The sequence below is a fragment of the Limanda limanda genome, chromosome 15 (assembly GCF_963576545.1).
Source record: "Limanda limanda chromosome 15, fLimLim1.1, whole genome shotgun sequence".
In the NCBI taxonomy this organism is placed as follows: domain Eukaryota; kingdom Metazoa; phylum Chordata; class Actinopteri; order Pleuronectiformes; family Pleuronectidae; genus Limanda; species Limanda limanda.
Window position 1 is genome coordinate 19,319,289 of NC_083650.1, and position 4,954 is coordinate 19,324,242.

Consider the following 4,954-nt stretch of genomic DNA (forward strand, 5'->3'; position numbering starts at 1 on the left):
CTCATACCAAAATTTATCTTTACAGAAGAATTTGAATATGCATCCTTGGTATTTGTTCTAATTTGAATGTGTGTTATTTGGTTAGAATTTTAATTTAAAATTTTTCACATCTCATTTTCTGCAGCTAGTTAGAGCGCGTCCTAGGTGTCGATAGGAATTTTTTAGTTCCTGTGCTGTGATTTGATTGGAGCAGGGTCTCTGTGGGTGCTCATTTTAAATAGTTTATAATACACTATATAAAATGGTCACGTGGTCATTTGACTGGCTGGCTAATGTTGTCGTTACCTGTTACTTAAAACCAACTGGGATTTGACAACTCGTTATGTTTCTCACTTACTCTCCATTTGTGTCAGGATTTGAATCCTAGTAACTTACACTGAGGTCACAGGACTGTCACTGCTAAGATGTGCAACGTAAACTAATGCTGGACGACAAATATCAACTAAACACTGCAATGGAAAACCCACCCAGAGACTAGAAGCTTAGAAACTATTTCCATGGAAAAAATATCCTATATACCAAAAATCTAAAGGCTATGTTTATTATATTCATTGCCACTAGATGTCGCACTAGCACCAGCATCTCTGACCAAAACAAATTATTTGTTGGTGGCATCTTCCTCGTTCCCTTTGTGTTCTTAGGTGAGGTGTTGAGTAAATAAACCCTGAGGCTACATCCACACTCCTTTGTTTTCGTGACCATCTCTGCCACGGATACGCCTGGCGTCCACATGACTCCACACTCGTTGTAGAGCTGCGAAAATTTGGAAATTTGGAAACACTCTTGGCCCAGTTTCAATTTCCAGCTCTGGGGAAGCGCTGTAGTCGGGACGAGCAGAAAAGGAGCTGTTAGGAAACGATGACTTACACACTCACAACCGCTTGCTCATTGGGTCTTTTTCACTGATTTGTTGGACTCCTGTCACATGACCCACTTCCAGAGGAAACAATCAGCATTGGCCCTGATCTAACAATGAAGAACGCAACATGTATAATCAATTACCAGCCCTACAGACCCTGTTGTCTTTGTGAACAGCAGCTATCCAGTTAAATTCAGTACTTTACAACAATTCAACTGCTTACTTGCATTTGAAATAACCTATTATTCGATTCATTCCTGCTTACAGGCCTGTAGACAGTGTACCTGAGTGGCCATGTAATATGTGTTTTCAGGTATTGGACAGGAATTAAAACTTATGCCGTGCCAATGTTAATTGGGCAGAGATCGTTTTAACTTGAAAATGCAGTTTTCAAATAAAGGTGTTGTATCATAGATGTAACCTCAGTACAGGCAATCCAACAAAAAACAATCCAGCCAGCTGCAGGGCAGACTGGTATAATGGATCCATCATGCCTCATCCACAGGTTGGTGCTCCTGTCAGTGCTGGAGCTTCTGTCTGAAAAGCTTTGGCCATCAAATGTTGTTTTAAAATCATTGCACACTGTCAGGTGAATAGCTGGCAGTTAACATTACAATCATAGTTAATATGGCACTGCCTTTTGTATATAAAAAGAAGGTGCTGCAGTTCTGTTTTTGGTTCAACAGAATGTTAAATGTGCCAATGCATAAAAGTGAACAAGCTCTTGATAACATCAGAGACACACACACACACACACACACACACACACACACACACACACACACACACACACACACACACACACACACACACACACACACACACACAGAGACTTCATTCTCTGCTCCAGATGCCATCACTCTACGATATCCTTATATAGCAGATAGTTGTGATCATGGGACAGTGTGAAGGAGTGGCTTTTTCTTGTTTCCATAGCGACCGAGTTCACAAGGTACCAGGTATCATTATCTCCTGTTCACCCTGTTAAATAGTAGTTGTCGGCTGTCATGTGTCTGATGACTGGCTTTGATCCGAGCTAATGATCACGGTGTTGGTCTCAGAGCAGCAGGATTTATTCATTACGCTCTCAGCCAGAGCAGAACATGATTTTAAAACGCATCCGTTTGACGCAGCAGGTTCTCTGTCCTTTTAGCTTCTTGATTTTGGATATATACACCTCTGTGATTAGATCGGCAGAGTACACTCACTCATGCAGCATTGTGATGCTAATGTAATACAGAGACAGATTTCTTTGTGTGTGCAATGTAGAGTTGGCTGGATCCCTTGTCTGCCTACCCCATGGACTGATTACTGATCAGACTAGCATTTCATATCAGCCTTGTGGGGGGAAATGAGAGGATTAGCAACAACTTCATGCTTATTCCCTACGTATCTTCCAGGCTTCTAAATCCTGTGGAAGCCATTGTTGTTTTTTTAAGTAGCTTGGCAATTGAGCGTGGAAGCAAACTCTAATTCTCCCAAGTCTACCCGGACGTGGCGCTGCAGAGAGCCAGTGTTTTGGTGCTACCTCCCTTGCTATTCATTCTCTTTCATGATGTGAAAGTGAAAAACTGGGGGCCATGAAGCTGGCTGCAAAGACCTCTTCACTCCAGTCCTGGGTTCATACATAATAGATAAGTCACTGTAACTTACAGTACAGGGGCATAACTAGGCTAATGCCCAGATTTGCATATTTGTGCCGAATTCCATAATTCATGAGTGTGCAGCAGGCAGCGGTCCTTGGTGCAAAGAGCCACCTTGGTCCATATGCTGTGTGCCACATCTCAGGGGTTGCTACCTACCATGTGCACCAACAGCACAAGTATTAAAAAACAGCATGGAAACTGTCATTGCCTGGCACATGAGAGACTCGTCTTCATCATCAAAAGCCTCAGAGTCTCTACTCAGCCTTTGGGGAAGCCTTATTAAAGGCATGTAGAATGTGATGACAGAGTCAGACAACAGGCTTCTTTCTGCTTAATTTAATACAATTCTGAAATAATAGGACGGAGTAGGAGTGGGTGAAGACGGAGCGAGCGGGGGGGGGGGCGCTGACGCCTTCTAGTGAGCACATTTCACAGGCCACTCTTTCACCGAGAGGTTCAAGAAAAGCCTGACGGCGCCATCATTGCCAAGCGTTATGAAGTAGATTTATCATTCCACTTGATGACGGGCTAAGTTATTTATTCATTACCTTTGTTCCCTGCCCGCCTCAGATGAGTAGGCACATGCCAGCCTCATCGCTCATTATCGGTGATTGTGTGACATACGTTTATTTATTTATTTTTTGTATCACACGCATGTCTTGTCTTATTTGTCAGATAAATAGTATCTGCTGCTTCAGAGAGATCACGACCCTGTCATGCGGAGTGAGATTTGTTTTGATTCGCATGCCTCCTCTCCGCCATATGTATCAATTTATTTTGTGTGGGTGTCTGCAGTTCTGTGAGGCTAGGAGGGAGGGAAAGTAGACGATAGCGTTTTGACATTTCTGTGTGTGAAATATGTTTCTTTACCCAGGCATACATATTTTTCAAGAACATCAGGAGAGAGGAAGTCAGATCAATGATTGGTTCCCCAGTAAAACACATCAAGTTTTTGTCAATTATTTGGAAGAGAACCAGTGTAATGTCGAGGTAGCTAAAACCATTTTCCTCTTTTCCTGCTTTTCCTCTCCTCTACACATCACTGGCAGTAATTTCACAGGAGCAGTTGAATACTCATGAGAACAAAATGCCAAGCGCTGGTCCTCCTGGCCCGCGCCCATTGCCACCACCAGAAGCAACATTTGACATTTGTTCTAAAAGCGCAGAGCTGGGTTTGTCTCGATGTGAAATTTGATATTTAGTCACATTGATTTAAGTGTATTGTGGGAAGGTCACAAGCCGAGCACAGGCAGTGCGGAAAATCTGTGCTTTGTTTTCTAAGTTAAGTGCACACGAGATGGAAATGACCTTGTGTTTGTCCTTCAGAGGAAACCCTTTCAGCTCCTGTCACGCTTTACCCTGTTAATTAGGTAGAGAACTGATCACTACAAGGCCCAACAGGTCTTTTACATAGACATACAGTTTACAGTAAGTAAGTCACATTAGTCTGCAGAGAATCTCTCTGACCGGTGTTAATGAAGTCTCAGTCATTCTTATAGTCCTAGGGTTCAGCAGGCGGTTGTGTGCAGGGGGCTGTCCATGGTGCTGAATGACCCACTTACTCTTGCCTTTTTGGAAAGGAGCTGATCCCCTCTCTCTTTCCCACCTCAAAGGAAAACACCTCCCATCTGACACTTGCAATTGAAACTGGCTTAAAGGCAAAGAGCTCCCTAAAAACACTCTCTAAACTATGAATATAATAGATAGATAGACAGAAAGATAAATAGATAGATGGATATGGATGGATATGGATTGATAGTGAGATAGAAAGATAGATAGATATGTAGAAAGATGGACAGATAGATAGATAGATAGATAGATAGATAGATAGATAGATAGATAGATAGATAGATAGATAGATAGATAGATAGATAGATAGATAGATAGATAGATAGATAGATAGATAGATAGATAGATAGATAGATAGATAGATAGATAGATAGATAGATAGATAGATAGATAGATAGATAGATAGATAGATAGATAGATAGATAGATAGATAGAAAACACAGAAACACTTAAGAATCACAGAGATTTAGGTAAAAGGCTCTGCAATGGTCAGTAACTTGTCAATATTATATATTTAAAAAAGCCTTAAATTGAAGATTTGTTTTTTAACTACAACCAAAACCAGACATATTGTGCATTGCATTAGTTAAAAGTAGGTTTCTAAGAAAATAAATACCAATACAGCAGCAATTAGAAACAAGGATTTACTGCTGCAATGATTGTGTATTTACAAATTAATTATTACTGAAAGTGGCTGTACACTAAAGTAGATATTGCTCAGCACTCTGTCCTGCAGCCTGGTGTCCCCTTACAGCCAGAGAATAGCGGCTCTCAGAGGGTTCTCTGCAGCCGCTATGAAGTCGAAAGAGCAGCGGCCTCTTGTCCACTTTTATGCCACAAAGCAGTTTTTACTTTTTATTAAGTGATTCAGCAGATTTCA